Source organism: Phocoena sinus, chromosome 18, assembly GCF_008692025.1.
Source record: "Phocoena sinus isolate mPhoSin1 chromosome 18, mPhoSin1.pri, whole genome shotgun sequence".
Taxonomy (NCBI): domain Eukaryota; kingdom Metazoa; phylum Chordata; class Mammalia; order Artiodactyla; family Phocoenidae; genus Phocoena; species Phocoena sinus.
Window position 1 is genome coordinate 54749423 of NC_045780.1, and position 21818 is coordinate 54771240.

Sequence of the window (21818 nt, forward strand, 5' to 3'; positions counted from 1 at the left end):
TGATTTTCAGGTGCCTGTGGACATTCCAAGTGAAGATACACAGTAACACGAAAAAAAAAATGAATGTGGAATTCTGGATACAGACCTTGGTGGAGTTACATAAATCTATGACTCATCAGTGTATAGTGCAAGTCTTAAGCTGGGATAAAATCTGAGGGAGTGTATAAAGTGATAAGAGTTATAAAAACAGAATGCAGCAGAATGTAGTATAAAAATAACATTTCAGGGTGTTTAGAAGACAAATCCATGAAAAAATTGAGAATCAGTTGAGTGTGGTTATGGAATTCAAGAGTAGAGAGAACATAAAATTAATAGAAAAAGGAACAACTATGTTGAAAGGCACAGAAGTGTCAAGAAAATTCATGAAAGCTGTTAATTGTATTTGTGTGGAATTCAAATTAGGGTGCGTAGAGGAATTTTAAAACAATGAAAATGCAAAACAAATTAAGATAACTTGTCTGAGGAGCTTGCCAAAAAGAAAAGAAAAAGGAGGAAAAGAATTAGATAAACAGGATTTTGCTTTATTACTGGGGGAAACAAGTTATAATAATGGTTATACATAACCATAATATAACTAATATAACTATACACACACACATTCAAAAAGATGATAAGCTATATCTGGTATGTTTTTATATGGTGAATTTAAGTTTATGTTTAATCTTACTATTTAAAAATGTAATTAATATATAGGTTTACTTTATAAACAGAATTGTCTTTCAATCAAAAAGCCACATTTTCAATGTTTTAATAATAGAGTTCATTGTATTTATTTTTAAGGTATCAGTTAAATACATACACATACATACATACACAGTACACAGAGCAAGATCCATTGTAATTAAACGTCTGCATGAAGAAAATATATATGGATGTTACAATTAAAAAATGCAAGAAGTGGGGCTTCCCTGGTGGCGCAGTGGTTGAGAGTCCGCCTGCCGATGCAGGGGACACGGGTTCGTGCCCTGGTCCGGGAAGATCCCACATGCCGCGGAGCGGCTGGGCCCGTGAGCCATGGCCGCTGAGCCTGCGCGTCCGGAGCCTGTGCTCCGCGACGGGAGAGGCCACAACAGTGACAGGCTCGAGTACCGCAAAAAAACCCAAAAAAACAAAAACAAAAAATTCAAGAAGTGAAATACTGCTGCTGAGATTCATGAAGATAAACTGTAATAAATTCATCTTTGAAAACGTTCCATGATTAGAAAGTAAATGCAAATGGATTGAAATAGTTTTCAGAAAATGATAATCTTATTAATTATGTATGACATTTTCTATTTGATAAATACTTATTAGATGATTCATCTGCATCTCAAACACATATATTAGGTTATATTTATAAATATATATACATATATATTTAAAGTACTGTACCAAGTGATTTCCCAAGGTTAGCAAACATGATATTTTTACCTTTTTTTTCGTACTTTATTAAAGCCTTAGGTCAAGCTACTAGGATTCAAGAATCCTAATTTCATCTGCCACTGACACATTGTTTTGTAAACACAGCAAATTTAGAGTGCTATATTCTTTTTCAAGAGGAAAAATTAAAATCAAAAGGAAATTCTTCCTTTAAATTTGTAGAATTTTTGTAGACACTAGAAAAGACAAACCCAAGTTATGAGAACTACAGGGGGAGAAGAGAAAAGAATAAGAACAAAACCTAGGAGTTCCAGAAGGCAATCATTCAACTTTGAAATTTTTAAAAGAAAAAAAAAGATGCAATCAACTGGTGGGAACACCTCATATTTAGGATTATGTTTATTTTTAGGTTGCACATTCTAATCATAGAAACTCTCCAAACGTGAATCCATCACAGTTTATCTTACCTTGTATTGGCAGATGTATTCGACTCCTGGGATTGCTTCTTTCTCACATGAATTAAACTGGTCAATTAAAAAGCCATCCTTATCTAATCTAATTAATGTGATGGCATAGGCAAATAGTAAGACACTGCTTTTGACTTTAGTTTTTAAAAATTCCTTTCATAATAAATTACTTGCATTTTGAATGGAACGATACATTTAAAACAAAATGAAAATCTGATTTCACAGGTTAAATATGGAATGTGTTTTCCTAGTCATTAGCATTCTGATGGAGTAAATTATTTGCTTTTTCCACTTACAACATCATCCTATTCTTAGGAGTCCCTCAGTAAGTCCTTTGCAATGTAAATACAAAGTGAAAATTTCCTTTGAAAGAAAAAGACCCATTCTGAAACATTTGTGTCCAGCTACCTAGGTGTGGAGATAGAAGTGTCCCATAGACACTTCTCAGTGAGCCAGTGATCGTCATCATATCCTGGCACTTTGAATTTCTTAGAATTCCATTACTTGCTCCTGGTGTATTAAAGTCAAAAGATTTACCTGTATTATATTAAAGTTTTTCCAAAAATGCATTGTCTGTCATGGTTTCCAGACATGTTTATATAACCAAAATACCTATTTATTCCTCCTGTCTTGAGAGATATAAAAATACACAGACAGGGTTTCCCTGGTGGTGCAGTGGTTGAGAGTCCTCCTGCCAATGCAGGGGACTCAGGTTCGTGCCCCGGTCCGGGAAGATCCCACATGCCGTGGAGCGTCTGGGCCCATGAGCCATGGCTGCTGAGCCTGCGCGTCTGGAGCCTGTGCTCCGCAACGGGAGAGGCCACAACTGTGAGAGGCCCGCGTGCCACAAAAAACAACAACAACAACAACAAAAAAATACACAGACATCAACACAGCTGCATGTACCACCACAATCCATGGTTTTGTTTTTGCAAAAGATCACAATCCCTGTGTATTGTTTATTGATGGATTGACCTGTTTTACTCAGTGAGTGGGTTCCAGAACTCACTGGAGCACTCCCTCCACGGTCCTCGGTTAAGAATAAAAAATAGGAAAGTCTTTGGAAAAAACAAAGGTTTATTGGATATCTGGTCTAGTATCTGGGGGAAAAAAAAAAAAGATGAAAGAGGCAGGATCTCCCCTTGTTAAATCTGCTTTATTGTGAAAAGAAAGGCAAGTAATAAACATGAAAGAATGGAGAGCATCAACCAGACATCTAGGCTAAAACCAAGAAGGCTTTCCAAAGATGATGGCATCTGAGTTAAGATTTGCAGGATCATTTGGAGTGCACCAAGGGAGGGAGGGAGTAGAATTGGGAGGGTTGATGGAAACATGTGCAAAAGCATAGACTTTTGAATGAGAACAGTGTGAGGAATTCCAAACACAAACCAAAGGTCTCTTATCCTAATATCCCTCACTTCAATCCTAATAAACCTAAAACAGAACCTTTTATTGTTCCACCCAAACTTGCTCTTCCGACGCTCTTCACTATATTAGAAAATGAACCTAAAGCAAATTTTCTCATCTCTCAGAGTCAATGCATCATTAAGTCTATTTGTTTCTGGCTCCAAAATATATCTAATACCCATCCACATTTCTCTATCATCCCTGTCATCCATCTAAGCCAGGCCACATTCATTTTTTTTTTTTTTTTTTTAAACATCTTTATTGGGGTATAATTGCTTTACAATGGTGTGTTAGTTTCTGCTTTATAACAAAGTGAATCAGCTATACATATACATATGTTCCCATATGTCTTCCCTCTTGCGTCTCCCTCCCTCCCACTCTCCCCATCCCACCCTTCCAGGCTGTCACAAAGCACCGAGCTAATATCCCTGTGCCTTGCGGCTGCTTCCCCCCAGCTATCTACCTTACTACGTTTGTTAGTGTGTATATATTCTTTAATCCAATAACTGCATTAACCTCTGTCTGACCCCCAAGCATCTACTTTTACTCATCTACAAATTATTTTCCACACAGTATCAAGAGTAATATTTTCAAATTTGGATAGGGTCATTCCTCTGTCTAAAACACATAACGACTGTCTATTACACTAAAGATCACACCTAATCTCTTTACCTTTAATATACAACCTCTTTGCCTTCACATCATACCTCTCATTTATTATTTAGCTATACTTGCATCATATCACTTCCATTAATCCACCAAGCACTTGCCTTAGAACTTTGAGTGTGCAACTCACCTGCCTCCAAGTCCTTGCATCTTGATGATGTCATGCTTCTTCTAGGTCTTCAGTTAAAAGTTACCTCTTCAGTTCCACAGCAACTCAATCTAAAATAACCTCACCTCCCCATTCATGCTCTTATCCCTTCACTTTCACTGGCTGTTATATTACTGCTTTTGTTTCCTTCATAGCAGTTATTATTATCTGTATATATAAAACTACAGACATAACTAGGGGCAGCTACATAAAATATTCAGGAGTAAAGCCCTAGCTAGTAAGAGAAGTGTACATTCAACTACCATGTCCAGTGTTTATATATTTCCACCCATAAGTCCTCTGTAAGGCTTCGTGGCCACAGTAAAAATTATTTTTTGAACACTATTTCCTTTAAAACCCTTGTGTAAAGTTATTTTTACTGATACAATGGACAGTGGAAATAGAAAATGTTAAGAAACTCCTTGATGTCCAGAAAAACGCTCAATTTGGAAAATTATCCTGTAGAGGAAATTTTGTTAATATGATGACTTGAAAAGGAAATAGTTTTAAAATATTTTGCCATGAAGAAATTGACCTTTAAGTAATAGACAGCATCCTTACTCTATATAAGAACACATCCTTCACATAAATATGCCTGATACGTCACAGTTGAGTCAATGCAGAAGTGTTACTGAATATCTTATCTTGAAAAGATATTACTATAGGTTAATTTGAAAAGATTTCTAGAAGATTCTTTTTCATTTAGATTTGTTATGCCTTTATTTTGTTTTGTTTTAGAGAAGGGTGTAAGTGACTATGAAGGAAGGCAGGAGATAAAAATATAGAACATGGCAAGGTGTTGGAGGGTAGAGTAAAAGAATAAAGTGACAGAAAATCTTGGAGAGGGCAGTGAGGAGATCATGAACTGTGAGAAGAAAATAAAGGAGCTGTGAGGACCACTATATCCATGCATTTAGAATGAATACGTTGTAGTTCAGCACTCATATCAGAGGCTGCATTAGATAATCTCTCAAATTTGTGCTTTTAGTTGCAGGGAATTTTACCATAGGGTAGACTTACCCTCAGCCTTAGTAGGATACGTTGATTTACAGCTATTACAATTTGTATTCAAAGCAGGTTTTCAACTGCAACTCTCTTAACAGCAATAAAGCTTGCTAGGTCAAAATGTTTCATCTGAATGAATAATTTATATTACACTCAGTTACATGTTTAGCTGTGGGGAATATGACTGTAGGTGAACATTTTGGAATGTGAATCTAGTTTCAAATTTCTACTTACATCAATTGAAGGAAAAAAAAATAGGAGTTTAGTTTCCTTTCAAAGGAATCAAGAAGCCCTTGAAAAAGATAAAATGATTTTTATGACAAGTGCAGAGGATTTCATCTTCCAGTTTTACATCTAAAAGGAACAACAACCCTAACTGAAAAATGAAAATTTAAAACATGTATTAAACCTAAGAATTACATAAAATTTCTGCTTGAAAGCCGAAGTCGACTTTAAACTAATCCTGCCTAATAAAATATACTTTTAGGATAAATTAGATTCTTCTGGTCTCAAACCAGAATATAACAATATCCTGTAACAAAACTGTTGAACAACCAAGTATCTTGCTACTACCAAGATATTCAGCAAGAAAGCAAGCTCTCTATTTATCAGGATCCATTTCACTATTAGAGCAAAGCACTATATTTTCTCCTTCTGTCCCTTGCTCAGATATTTCGGTCATCTCAAGGTTTCATAGAAATAAAATGCAAATGCAACTGCATCTGTCAACAATATTAGGTATATCTGCTATATACAGTTTACTTTCACTGTTGGCGTAGGACGTACACAGTAAATATTTACCAACATGAATTTATGTATTGAATATGTACACACACACACACACACACACACACACACACACACACACACTGAATATGGCATTTCCCCTAATGTGGGGGTGATTAGAAAAATAATAAATAGCTAACATTTGTGGAGTGCTTACTAAGTAAGATGCTGTGTTAAATTATTTTATCTCCATAACCTAATATGACCTACACAACAATGTAACCAGGTGGGTATATGACCATATATGAGCTTACAACACTGTAGGTTACTGGTGTTCATAACTTGCTCCAGGCCATGTTGCTTGTAAATAGCAGAGCAGAAATTTCTATTTATATGTCTGATCCAGAGCCCATGGTCTTAACCACTTCTCTCTGTTTTGTCAGTACTAAAAAGAAATAGAAGAGAGAAGCAAAGATGAATTACTTCAAAATACCCTCTATTGCTCTCAGCTGTTGACAGATCGGAAGGACAGAGGCCTACTCACAGATTCTCATTAAAATTGGTTTTATTAGTTTCTATAGATCCCTGGACTTCTTAAGGCTCTTGCTTTTTTTTTTTTTTTTTTTTTTTTTTGTATGTGGATGTCCAAGTTGTCCCAGCACCATTTGTTGAAAAAGACTTTCCTTTGCACCATTGTATTGCTTTTGCTCCTTTTTCAACTATGAGTTGACTATATCTATGTGGGTCTATTTCTGGGCTCTCTATTCTGTTCCATTGTTCTATTTGTCTGTTCTTTCACCAGTACCACACTGTCTTGATTAGAGTAGATTTACAGTGAGTCATAAAGTAGGGTGGTGTCTGTCCTCCAATTTCATTCTCCTTCATACTGTGTTGGCTATTCTGAATCGTTTGCCTCTCCATATAAACTTTATTAATAGTCTGTCAATATCTGCAAAATAACTTGCTGGGATTTTGATTGGGATTGCATTGTATCCAAAGATAAAGTTGGGAAGAACTGACATCTTGACAATATTGAGTGTTTCTACCAATGAACATGGAATATCTCTCCTTTATTTAGTTACTCTATGATTTCATTCATCAGAGTTTTGTGGTTATCTTCAAATAAATCTTGAACATATTTTGTTAGATTTATACCTATGTATTTCATTTTGGGTGGAGCTAATATAAATGGTATGTAGTTTTAATTTCAAACTCTATTTATCCATTGCTAGTACAGAAAAGCAATTGAATTTTTACATTAATCCTGTGACCTTGCTTTAGTCACTTATTATTAGTTCCAGGATTTTGTTGCTGTTGTTGTTGTTGTTTCAGATTCTTTAGAATTTTCTACATAGATGATCAAATAAAGAGCTTAACTTTTCCCCCAGTCTGTATATCTTTTCTTTTCTTTTCTTGTATTATTGCATTGGCTACTACTTCAGTAGGATGTTCAAAAGGAGTGGTAAGAGTGGACATTCTTGCTTGTACCTGATCTTAATGGGAAGGGTTTGAGTTTCTCACCATTAAGTATGATGTTATCTGCATGTTTTTTTGTAGATATTCTTGACCAAGCTGAGGAAGTTTACCTCTATTCCTAGTTTGCTGAGAGTTTTTATCTTGAATGGCTATATGACAATTTTTTCAAACAAATACATAAGCAGTTAATAGCTATTATATGTTACGTTTTTTAATTGTTGGAGTGTTAATAATAAGAATCTAAAACAGTAAGTATATATATGTTAATTGTGATGTATGCATAATTCTCAGGGACATTACATGAGGGATGAGAAGATCTAGGCTCTGGTACCAAACACATTTGTAGTTGAAAACTGATTTAACTATTTATCATCTGTGTGACTTTGCACAATTTATATAATTTTTCTAAGCCCCAGTTTTCTAATCCATAAAATTATGATACTCTTGGTATCTAATTTGAGTTGTTAGGTGATTAAATGAAATGTTGCATGTGAAGGTCTCTGTATTGTGCCTTACTCAGAATAAATACTCAGAAATTGTTAGCCCCAGTGAAGAGGATAGTGGATGTCCACAAAAATCTAATGAGATTAAAATGGTTATCTTTAAAATAGCTCATTCAATAATGACTGGAAAATGGTATCTTTTTCTTACTCTGTTTCATATTTTATCACATGACCTGTTTTTCTGTTTTCTTGTTGTAATGTTTGTTTAGGTCTGTGGTTGAATGCAGAACATTTTCATAAGAGAAATGAGAAACCACTTTTTCAATATCTAAATTTATTTTCTAACTGGCTTTTATACCCCCAAACTCTTTTCCTAACATTCAGATAAATAATGCCCACAAATGAATACTTTAAGAACGTTCCAAAATGATAAAGAGAATTATAAAACCTTACAATACCAATATTGTATAATCCAGAACTATATGAAAAGACATATAAAGTAGAATTATTTTACTGATTGTAAATACTTTGGTGAGAACCACTGGCCTCCAAGGTCCCACCAATACCATTATCTGTGGCATTTTAGTGATGCATAAGTCATTTTGCTAAGGCTTCCATAATACTAGACCATAAAATAACGTGTGGATATCTTACATAATTGCAAACTCTAGGTTTTCCATAATCATTTGAAATAGCATCTGAGCTCTTATCTCAAGATATTGCAACATTGTGGTCAATTATATGACAAGCCAAAATTCTTATGTGTATATTATCAAGTGGGGCAGGTGGGGGCGGTGTCCTGATGGTCAATAAGAATCTTAAAATTTGATTGTTGAAAGCTCCTTTAATCAGAGTCACATATTAGTTGGCAGTATTCAATGTGTTGGGCAAAACAATGCCTTGGTTTGAAGTATAGCTCAAACAGTGTCAGTGTGAATAACCAGACTATGGAGTTCCATATAGCTAGGGACATGAAGAAGTGTAACTGCAGGAAATGGGCTGAAGTTTGTTTGTTTAATCTGTCAATTTCACAGCAGCCGTCTACATAAATGGGGATGGCCCCCACTTGTCTTCATGGGATCATAGGCTCTTCCCCTGGGAGATACTAGGAGAAACAAAACAGAGGTTTCCACAGTTACACTGATACTGTTCCATTCAGCTGTCTGATCCTACATGGAAGAAAAGGAAACAAATATTGACGGATTTTTCAGACTTCAAATCTCCCTGTTCACAAAGAGAAGGATGGATTGAAAAACTTTTTAAATGGCATTACAGGATTCTAATTCTTCATTTGCATAAACCTGACAACCTGCTGATGATAGCAATTAATTCCTGCTTAGTTTTAGTCTTATTTAATAAAAGCAAAAAATATCAAAAGAAACTTGGTTGGAAGAAACAGAAAGTCCCTTCCAACCTGGTATACTAAAAGTAACATTAATTTTTATGTTTTACACTTTAGTTTGACAACAACAAAATTTATTTTTAAATCAATTCAAAATCCAGATCAAAGTAATCCCATGACACACACACACACACACACACACACACACACACACATTGTTAAACTAAATAGAATGCCTGAGTAAAATGGAAATTTGTTTCTAGGCAAAATGCTCTCTCATAGAAAAAATAGGATCTGAATGTATTGTTTTATGATAAATGGTTAGGGGAATTGAGGACGGAATTCTGAAATGTTATATTGGTTAAATGAGACTGTAGCATAATAAACTACAGTGGATCCCAATAAACTACAAATGGTGTTATTTTGTATCAAGGGAAAAGAGAAAATATACAAAAATACTTTGCTTTGAGTTTAGCATGTTTAAAGTGATAAAATTAGGAAGATGAAATGTACAAAAATAGTACACTGGGAGCCACAGAGTTATATCTTTCACCTGGATTGTGGTTTGAATGACTAGCCTGTGAAATATGTAAGGTTGTACTGCTTGGTATAGTGCTTTATAAATACCTTACCTTTCCAAAGATCCATATTTCTTGGCAAGGGACACCTCTTATCCTTGCTTTACTTTCTACTCAGAGTGAAAGTAGGCCTTCTAAATCATTTTTAAGTGTATATTTGATGGTGAAAAACCATTAGTATGGTAAACAAATACCTATTGTAACATTGGATTTAAAATAAATATGCAAAATATTTCTATATAGCTTAAAATTTTCTTATTTGTAGAGTTTTAATCTATCTTATTCAATGAAACACATATTTCTAAATAAATGGATTTTCCGTATTATTAAGATGCAGCATCAAACAACCAACTATATTTTTCTCTTCGCATTTGGATCGATTTAAAGAGCACATTTTGGGCCATTTTCTTTTTCTAAAATGGCATACATCACATCTGAGGTAATTGAATGAAATTGTTACATATTTCTCTAAGTGACTGCTTTCGAGTGCAGCAACCAATTGCAAAATTTGATGCACTGGGGCTTGTTTTAAAGTACATTTCATGCATTTGAAACATTCTTTTCTGTCATCTAGAAAAAAGATTCTATGGCTTCAAACTGATTCGGTAAATTCAGGAACATCCTGCAGGAAAAAAAAAATGACGGCTCCAAAGCAGCACTAAGAATCCCAACAGGGCCACTTAAAAAAATGAGTCAACGGCTTAGTTGTTTACACGTTATAGAAACATGCTGCTTCAGAATACACAAAATCTATTTTTTAATACAAAGAATTAATTTTAAAACTAAATGTGTGTTGTACGCTACTGCATACTCATTAGAATTAACATATTTTTACTGAAAAAAAAACCCAATCTCATCCCTACTCATTTGTTCCACTGACTTGTCCACTGGATATCTGTTGGTCATTTTATTACTAAATATTCAGTTTAGTGTACTGATAAGAATTTACTTTATGCTATATAAAGACACAGAAAAGAGAAGGCATTCTTTTTGAAGCTTTCCAAAGTCCAGACTAGTTTTGCCTCGTCTTCCCTTCCAATCCCTGACATCTGATATAGCATGTCCACAATTTGTTTCATACAATTTTTCACTTGTTTGGTCTTCTTCTGTTTTCTGCTAGAAACCATTAGTTACTCTTGTATCCCTGATATTTCCCTATTTAATAAGACCCTTGGAAACTTATTATTATTGGCTGCATTGGGTCTTTTTGCCGCATGCAGGCTTCCTCTCTAGTTGCAGTGAGCATCGGCTACACTTTGTTGCCATGCGTGGGCTTCTCATTGCGCTGGCTTCTCTTGTTGCATAGCACGGGCTCTAGGTGCGTGGGCTTCGGTAGTTGCAGCACGCGGGCTCAGTAGCTGTGGTGCACAGGCTTAGTTGCTCTGAGGCATGTGGGATCTTCCCTGACCAGGGCTCGAACCTGTGTCCCCTGCATTGGCAAGCATATTCTTAACCACTGCGCCACCAGGGAAGTCCCAGAAACTTATTATTTATGCAACAGCATCACTTGGTTTTCAGCAGTTAATGCAGATAGCAACTTTGCCTTGTGATTATGTTACAGAAACTATTTCCTGTAGTACCTTCAGACTAGTAGAGCAAGTACGCACTGTATAGTTCTTTAAGCGTGAAAGATAATGATTTTTTAATGCTAGCTCAATGAAGTGACTCTAACTTTGGGATCCTCGGCCACATCCAAGAAATAGAAATTCCTTGAAGAACTGTCCTCATGCCATATTAAGTCATAGAAAGGAAGAGAGGCTTTTTCTAAGACTATTTATATGGTGTTAAAACAATCCTAGGAAACTGAATGGAAAATACAATGGCGACTCAATCTTAAAGACCGTCATTTCTTCCTTTTAGTGACCTTTAGTGGTAATTCAAAAGAGGAAAAAAATCCTCTGACAAAGGGTACTTTATTATTTATCTTTTTCCTTTGTTTACTCAATCACTAACTCATTCATTCATTCAACACCTATTGAGCACCTCCTCTGTCCAGATATTATTTGTATGTTTTGAGAATATAGCAAGGGATGAAAAAAAGGTGTTTGGCTATCATGTCTGGAGAGGGGGCATATAATAAGTATCTAGTACAGGTGGTCTCTGACTTATGATGGTTTGACTTAGAATTTTCCAACTTTACAATGGTGTGAAAGCAATATGAATTCAGTGGACACCATGCTTCGAATTTTGAATTTTTATTTTTTTCCAGACTACCAATATGTTAAAACCCAATCCTCTCTCTATTCCCTTGTGATACTGGGAAGCAGCAAGCCACAGCTCCTAGTCAGGCCCATGATTACAAGGTAAACAACCAGTGCATTTACAGCCATTCTGTACCTAGACAACCATTCTGTTTTTCAATTTTAGTAGAGAATTCAATAAATTGCATGACATGTTCAATACTTTATTATAAAATAGGCTTTGTGTTAGATGATTTTGCCCAACTGTAGGCTAATGCAGTGTTCTGAGAACTTTTTTTTTTTTTTTTTTTTTGCGGACGCGGGCCCCTCACTGCTACGGCCCCTCCCACTGCAGAGCACAGGCTCTGGACGCGCAGGCTCAGCGGCCATGGCTCACGGGCCCAGCCGCTCCGCGGCATGTGGGATCTTCCCGGATCCAGGCACGAACCCGTGTCCCCTGCATTGGCAGGCGGACTCACAACCACTGCGCCACCAGGGAAGCCCCTGAGTACTTTTAAGGTAGGCTAGGCTGAGCTATGAGTTTCAGTAGGTTAGGTGTATTAAGTGCATTTTCAACTTACGATATTTTCAACTTATGATGGTTTTATCAGGACACAAACCCATTTTAAGTCAAGGAAGAGCTGTATAAGAGGTGGTAAGTGGGATAAAACAAAATAAAACAAGGGGAAACTGATATAGAGTGGAATCGAATTGTACAGGGAAGGATGGCTTTCCCGAAAGGATGGTACTGAAGGTGAAGCCTGAATTAACTGAAGGAGTAGGTCAAGTAGCTGTATGTGTAAGGAGCATCCAGGCAGAGCGAGGAGTACCTGCTAAGACCCAGGCAAGAGCGTGCTCAATCTATTTCAGGAAGAACAAGAATTATTGTGGCTACAGTCAAGTGAGGCAATCAGAAAATCTTCTCTGCAAAAAGTAACTATAAAGCTCAATAAAACTGACAGAAACAAACATTTCAGTGCTCTGGAAATGGCTCAAGAGTGTATAATAATCACAGAAGCCTTTATTCTTGATAAAAATGCCAAACCTGGGGTGAGAACACAGAATCTGTGGCCTTTTTTCCTTAGGCTTGCTCCCATCAGCCCCTTCCCCTCTGCCTTCCCACCCTACCTCCCCATCAGTAGGCAGGAAGTTTCTACAGGGTAAGGAGTCAATCTGAGGACTGGCTTCTCTCTGCCATGGTCTAAGGAATATCACTCATTTTCGAGTATTGGACAATGCAGCAGTGTTGTCTGTGGAAGTGATAATTTCAGAGGTGGATCAGTCGGGAAGGCCAGCCCCTCTACTTGAGGTTTCTGTCTTGATTGGGACAAACATACACCTGGCTGAGATAGTACGCCTGCATAGGGGAGGCTCAGAGAGGGCTCAAGCTAACCCAACACTCACAGCCAACCCTGAAGTTGTGCTTGGATCCTGTGAAAAGTATAAGCTAGAGCAACCTAAAAACCCTGAATTCCCTTCCCTACCCACCCAGAGACCCATCAGAAAATGAGTGCCTTACTGGATCAAGGCATTTGAGAACATCTCTGTTCCATCACTGGCTGACCTCTTGCACAAACACAGGGGTAAACCCTGGAAGAACAGGCTTCAATATAATATCAACAAAGCACACAAATAAAAAATTAAGGAGCAGCATCAAATGCCAAACATTCCAGGGGAAACTGATTTCATAGATCTAACCTGGGCAAGTTACTAAACAAAGAAACAGCAAAGGAAAAACCAGAAGCAACGGCAATCTTCACAGGGGAAAGAAATCAACATTAAAATTTTGCATTTCAGAAGATACCATGAAGAATCATTACCTTTAGTTCCTCTGGCTGGACCAGGTAGTTGTTCCCCATAAAGCTCACAGGAGTCTTTGGCATTCCTTAATACTGCCGTTTCTTCTATGTGGAAGAAATTATTATTTATTAATAATATATGTCTAAGATTTGTCCCTTTCTTTTAAAAAATACATTGAAGTAATTAACATATATTAATGAAGCCATTTTTAACTGTACTACTAAATTTTATTTATTTGTTTATTTATTTACTGCCTTCATTATACATATACAGTGGTCAATACAAGAATATTCTCTCTTCCTCAGTTTTTTTGGACATACGTATTATTTGTTTCATTACATAATTATTACTCAAAATAATTTTGTCATGTACAAGAATGGATATTAAAAAAGGATCTACTCTTGTGTCAAATATGCCATATATGCCACTGAGACTTGACCAATCACATACACATATACACATTCACAAAACCTTCTAAGTACCATACATTTTGTAAGAGACCCTTTGTTTAATGTAAGATTCTTCCTGTTTAACACTCATTGCAGTCACATTGTTATCTTACAATACTGTAAAATAACAGTATTTACAATACTGTAAAATAAGGAATAAGAATAATTATGACCATGGAAGAGATTCTATAGTAATAAAAATTAGGTCAAAGGTATGTATTTGAAAAATGTCATTTAAGATTTCTACTTTTACTTAAGAAATGCTTTATAATTAACACAAAGAGAAATAAATGATATTCCTTAGAAAATGTATTAAAGATGATACAAAAGCAGGGCTTTTTTCTAGAAAGGCTGATATTTTACTGTATTTCCATGCTTAAAATTTCGTTCCACTTTCAATTTGAAAAGTTTGCCATATAAACTAAATGATGATTCTGAATACTAATTTGAAATAAATACGGTAATGCAGATTTCTCTTCAAAATCCTGATTTCAATTCCTTTAGATATATACCCAGAAGTGAGATTGCTAAATCATATGATAGTTATATTTTAAATTTTTGAAGTAACTTCCATACTCTTTTCCACAGTGGCTGTACCAGTTTACATGGAATGTAATATTATTCAGCCTTAATAAAGAAAGAAATCCTGCCATTTGTGACAACACGGATTAGCCTGGAGGACATTATGCTAGGTGAAATAAGCTAGACACAGAGAACAAATATTATGTGATCTCAGTTATACGAGGAATCTAAAATAGCCAAACTCACAGAAGCAGATAATAGAATGGTGGTCACCAAGGGCTAAGAGGAGGGTAAAGCAAGGAGGTGTTCGTTAAAGGGTATAAAGTTTCAGTTATGTAAGATGAATAAGTCCTAGAGATCTAATGTACAGCATAGTACCTATAGTTAGCAATACTGTATTATCTATTTTAAAATTTTCTAATAGAGTAGAATTAACATTAAGTGCTCTTATCACAAAAATAAAGAGGATGGGGAAAACTTTTAGATGTGATGGATATGTTTATGGCATTGATTGTGCCGTTTCACAGATATATACTTATCTCCAAACTCTTCAAGTTGTATATATTAAATATGTACAGCTTTTTGTATGTCAGTTATACTCAATAAAATTTTTTTTGTTGTCACACACAGTTTAATTAAAAAACAACCAAATGATGATCTTTTCCCTGTATTAGTACATTTAGTTCCTGTAATAGAAAACTAAAGTGTTTTCTGTAGTGCCAGGTATCATGGATTGTATGCAGTGACTTGTCATGCCTTTTAACTGCAGTCTGTCATCCAGCTTTGGTCTTAAGGACAGAAACTAAATAGTGTTTTCCTCAGGAGTAGGAAATGTTTTAATCCTCTAGGTCTGACTAATGTTGACTCTCAAAGTTTGTGAGATGTTGAACCATCTTACAAGGATTTGGAATACACCTCCCAATTGACAAATTTACAATTGATATAAAACATCTTTCTTTATTGGAAAGCAGGCACATGACTGCATAGCCATTTAACAAAAACAGAATTAGAATTAATGTGGTCAAAACTGAAAAGAAAATATTATAGCTATCAAGCTCAACAGTACATAGAGAGATCTCTCAATTTTAAAGCAACATAACTTCAGGGTATAAAATCCAAGAAAGCATTTCAGTTACCTAAAATAAAGTAACAGAAAACTTCAAATTATCTAAGAAGTTTTGTTACTTCATAGTTTACAAATAGTGTCACTACTCCTCAGAGATTTTAGTTCTCTTCCGCCTTCTTAATGCATTTAACAAGTACTTATTATGAAACTGCCAAGCGTTAAGTCAGAGGTGGGTAATTCTTGAGGTAAAAGTACTGACCTCAGTGAGGTGACAATATAGTTAAGGATGCATATCTACTATAATAATGAAAAATAAGTAAACAATGGAAACTTTAAATAAAACCTAACAAAACTGAACAAATGCAAGTAAATGTTGTGAAGAAAATGTACCAGGGAATGCAAAAAGTAGAGAAAACTTACCCAAAGTGGGGAAGAGAAGATTATCAAGGGTGGCTCCTGAGGGAGTTATGCTTAATCAGTCTCCAAAGGGTGAATATGAGTAGAACAGAAGAATAACTTATAAGTAGAACAGAAGAATAACTTAGGAGAAGAAAGCAGCACATTCAAGTCATTGAGTTGAAATGACTGAACAACCACAGCACCATTAAAGTGGCTAGAGGTTGGGGAAAAATGAGGAAATCCCAGAAGTGAGGCAGGCAAAATCAGCAGAAGTGAAATAATGAAAATCTGAATATCTCTTCTGAGAAGAATTATTTCAACCACTCCATCTGAGATTTTTGCTACATTTGGATCTTTTAAAAATATGCAGTCTAATGTTTCTCACTGGACTAATTTAACTATCTCCTAGAAAAAATCTTAGGAGAGTATTACTTCTTAATTTACACAACTCCCTCATTATGATCTGAAATAAATGTTGTTGATAGATTTTTACAAGGAAATTATTTTAAATATCTTTGTCATTCAAGTATTTTATATACTTCACAATTTGGCAGATGTTGAGAATTATTTTTTTTCTGATGATTAATCCAGTACTGTGGTGAATTCTTCCTGTTTACTGACTGTTAATTAATTAAAATTTTTTTTTTCAAACTTCAACATTCATCTGTCTAGTCTCCTAAAATAAAGCACATTTTAAAAATGATGGCTTATGATGAATGTTTTAATATACTCTAATAACAACCAGTATTGATTGAATGTTTACTGTGATCCTGGTAATATTTTGTGGATCTTTTAAAAGTGTTACTTCGAATAATTCTGAAGCTATGAGGTAGAATATAATTATTTCCATTTTATGAATTAAAAAATACAGAACTATAGAAAGAGATTCAGAAACTTGTTATGAGTCATCAAGGAATAAATGAAAGAACAAAATTGTTTCATGGACACTTAAGTTTATGTTTTTGTTTTCTGTTTTTACCATTGTGCTACACTGTGGTATTTGTAGTTCAATAATTTGAATAACTAATTCAGTTAGTATTCTTAATCTTGAAAGTGGTTAGTTATTTATGAAAGGTAACTAAGTAGGAACTACAGATCTGGGCCACTTTCTGGGGACCTGGCTATGTGTGTGTACATGTGTATGTCTTGTTGACCTTATATAATTCTATAATTATATATAGTCCAGCACCTAATCACCTGCTGTAGCCATCTAATTTTTAATGAACAGATAGTATAAATGTTAAGATTTGTCACAGTATCTTGGGAGCATTTAGCAATAACCAAGCACATGTGAATGACGTGTAAAGCCAGAAGGGCAATGAATTAGCTTGCAAGAAACAACAGAACTGATGCTTGGGGTGGGATACATGTATTGGCATTATCAACAGATCATTTCTCTATAAAGTGACTTGCAATGTCAAATCAAATCAGATACTCAATTTATTCATTTTAAATGAGAAATATATTAATAAAAGTTAGCATAATTGAGTATTCATGGACGGCCTATTCTATACTAATAGACAAAACTTGAACATGGGAAGACAAACGACAATGTAAGGATTCTTTAGTGACATGGTTTACAGCAAGAGCAGTTAAGTGGCTCAGCAAGTAATAGTGTCATGCTAGGTTAGCTTTATGAATTTATCTCACAGTGAGAATCATTCTAGAAATATGATTAGAATGTTGAAAGTTGTTGAACTACAGCTAGTATGTCATTTCCACAATGATATCTAAATACTTGAAATCTATTGTCTAAACCAGCATTGCCCAGTAGAATTCTCTGTGACCATGGAACTGTTCTGTATGCTGTCCACTATTGTAACCACTAGTCATTTGTGGCTGTTGTGCACTTGGAATGTGACTATTTTAACTGAGTTTTAATTTAATTTAATTTTAATAAAGTTAAAATTAAAATTTATTTGCCATGTATGGTTAGTTGCTACTGTTTTGGAAAAAGAATTCTAAGACTTTCTTTCCTTGACAGGGCTTCTATATAACATGAAAGAATTTAGATATCCCATGCTTTACTGGTAATAATACTGTCCTTTATTGAGGAATTATTTCTTTTGACTTGTTACATGCCATTTACTAAAGATACAGTCGGTCAAATGTTACCAGCTTAGAAGTCTGACTAAGATCATTTTGTGTGTCTCTGTGATGATGAATTAGGTGTTGTGTTTGTATCTTAATCTCAGAGGCAATCTTTTATTTCCAGACCTTGGTGGATAGAACATTATTGAGTCCTAAATATAGACAGTTCTGACATTTGTTTTGCCCCAATGTAACATTGCTATCAAATGTCTCATTTTCTAAATTACTTTTCTTCATTTGTCACAATTTTTCTTTCTTCATTAGAAAAAAAGAGAGAGTTGTTGAGATAATGCACAGCTTTGAGATAAAAAAGGAATATTACTCAGCCATAGAAAGAAATGAAATTGAGCTATTTTTAATGAGGTGGATAGACCTAGAGTCTGTCATACAGAGTGAAGTAAGTCAGAAAGAGAAAGACAAATACCGTACACTAACACATATATATGGAATTTAAGAAAAAAAATGTCATGAAGAAACTAGGGGTAAGACAGGAATAAAGACACAGACCTACTAAAGAATGGGCTTGAGGATATGGGGAGGGGGAAGGGTAAGCTGTGACAAAGCGAGAGAGAGGCATGGACATATATACACTACCAAATGTAAGGTAGATAGCTAGTGGGAAGCAGCCGCACAGCACAGGGATATCAGCTCGGTGCTTTGTGACCACCTGGAGGGGTGGGATAGGGAGGGGTGGGAGGGAGGGAGATGCAAGAGGGAAGAGATATGGGAACATATGTATATGTATAAGTGATTCACTTTGTTATAAAGCAGAAACTAACACACCATTGTAAAGCAATTATACTCCAATAAAGATGTAAAAAAAAAAAGTAAATGAACAAACAGAAGTATTGCATTTTAATTTTTGTACTGCTGAATAACAGTATTATGATATATTTAATATACAGACCTGCAGTAGTCAGTAGTCACTACTGCCGTGCATTCTCCGAATGCATGATAGAAAAACGTCAATTGGAAAAGTTTGGAACAATATGAAGCAAGAATATATCATATCCCTGTCTTACAACCTCAGGAGCAACTTAACATTTTAAAATAAAGTTGATGATATCCATAACGTATGAATTATACCCACAGAATATGACCTAGAAACTCTGGCATGTGTGTACAAAGAAGCATTATATCACAAAGTATATTGTAATAGCAAAAAATTTGAAACAACATAAATCTTCCATCTCACCAGAAAAGATACATATATTTATTTTGGCTTTACACAGATTAAAGCCCTATGCAGTCTTAAAGCCCTATACAGATATTATTACACATCCTATATAATGCCAAAAGTAATTTGCAGGATAATATGTAAATGAAAAATATCAAATTCACTTTTGTGGTTATCTGATAACTGAAGATGTCTAGAAGTTCTCATATGTTATAAGAACCTCTGGTATCAGAAACCTTCTAGTCACAAAATCAAAAGGAGTTTATCCAACCACATAATAAAACAAAATGGTTGATGTTTGTAAACAACAAGAAAAAAATAAAGCCAATAAAAATATTTTCTATCCAAATTTTGATGAAGTCTTGGGAAAAAAAATCTATAAAATGAATATATTAAAATGTGTTCCTACTTTGTTTAAAATGAGATTTCAATTTTAAACAAGTAAAAATAATCTTTAATCTTTTTATTGTTTTTTTTTACATCGATGACACCAATTCAATCCTCTAACCATAGTCAATGGTTAAAATAGTTTGTTTTTTCTAAGCTACTGTATTTCCCTAATATACTTTCTCTATAATGCACTTGTGTGCACACAGACACACACACACAGACACACACGCATACACAAATATATCTTACCTTGAACTGCTAGAATACTGGGTCCATGTGTTCATGGGCAGAATTGTTTACAATAGTTTTCCTAATGTCTGACAGAGTTCTTCGCACATGTTAATTGAGTTAAATTCATTCAAAAAATAATGATCCTATTGTTCAGTCTTTGTAGGTGACTAGAGTCTGAATGTATAATCAGATAAGCATGAATAAGCATGAGTCTGTACAGTACAGATCCAGCTGATAATTCTGCAAATCAGTTGTGAAAGTTTGCTTTTATCGTGAAGGTAGATATACACATTTTATTATTGTATTAGCTTTTGTTTCAAATTTTTATATATCTAGTATCAACTACATTAAAAGAAAAGTGAAGGGAAAACTTTTATTTATATTCATATATAAAGCATATTAAGAAGGTAACTCCAGGGACACAGAAAATGCCAAAACCTTGCACTTTATTCCCACAGCTCAGACATCAGCACTGCCAAACAATTGCTGAGCTGGAAAACATTCTGGATATTGATATTCAATATTTTTAACCTTTTGTCAGTAGGTGATGAATTAACTCAGGTTCAAGGCTGTTCCGGTTGACAGTGAGAGCTGATTTAACTCATTTCTCACTGCAGGGAGAAGAATCAGATCTAGGGAGAACAGCCAATACAAAAAAGAAAATAAATTAAAAATAAAATTAATGCACTAGTACTTTAGCACCGTTAGGCATTTCAGAATCTCAGGGATAATTAACATTCATAATATAAAAAATTGATGTTATGCAGTATTAACGCAGCATTCCAGTAAGAATTGACAGTGTTTAATGTTTCATAGCAGCCTCCTAGCTGAGCACAGAACTTTTCACAAGCAAAGGAATTTAATTTTAGATTTGAAAAATATTAAGACCCTCTTAATAGAGTGCAATTAACTCTTTTTGCTTTCTATCTTTAATATTTTATCTTACTTCTATACAGTGAGATTGCCTCATTGTAAATTACTGCTTGCCCCTAGTTTGTAAACTTGCCTAAATTTCTTGACCTTGGTGCTTCCTCATTTGGAGCAATAGTAATATAAATAACCCATTGCCTAAATCAGTTATCCTATTAGGAATTGCAAAATTGTGACTTTCTAGTTCTTTCAGTCATTCTGCATTTATTTGTTGCAATTATCCTGTGTTTTAAACCTCCCTTCCCCCCACATCTAGTAGTATTTTAACAACACTGAAATGTAGTCTATCCAGAAGGTACAAAAAAAAATTCTTAATTTTTCTCATTTAACTATCAATGTTCATCATAATGAGTTAGTACCCTGGCAAATTCCAGTGTTCTCTAGGGAGTATTGTTTTATTTCTCTCTGATTACATATACGTCTATAGCTATCTGCCTATCTATCTATCCATCTATCTATTCTGAGATTTTTATATACTTGATGTTTTCAATATATTTTAGTAATCATTCTTTTCAAATCACAAATGATTCTAACCTAAAGCAGTGAGAGTTCTTTTAAGATGGCTTCTGTGTCTTCTGTACAGATTACATAATCCTTTTGTACCTTCCATTCTTTATATTTAACATTATGCCCCAAACTTTTTGTACATTTCCTGCCCAGCACCTAAAAGAACTTTTTACTGAGCATCCTCATTACTTCTATTGTTGAGAGTCATTTAATGAACAAAATCTGGCTGCTAGAGGTGGTTTATTGTCACTGGGTTTCTCTTGCCCTTAAATATTTTCAGTGGACAGTATTAGAACATGCATTCAAAAATAAAAATATAAAAACAATGTGCATTGTTTTATTCAATTCAAATATAAACTTTATACCATTTTATCTTTTATGCTGAAAGGTTATTTTTCTACACAATATTATAATAATTATTTAATTTATTTATCTCATAATATCAAAAATTATACATGA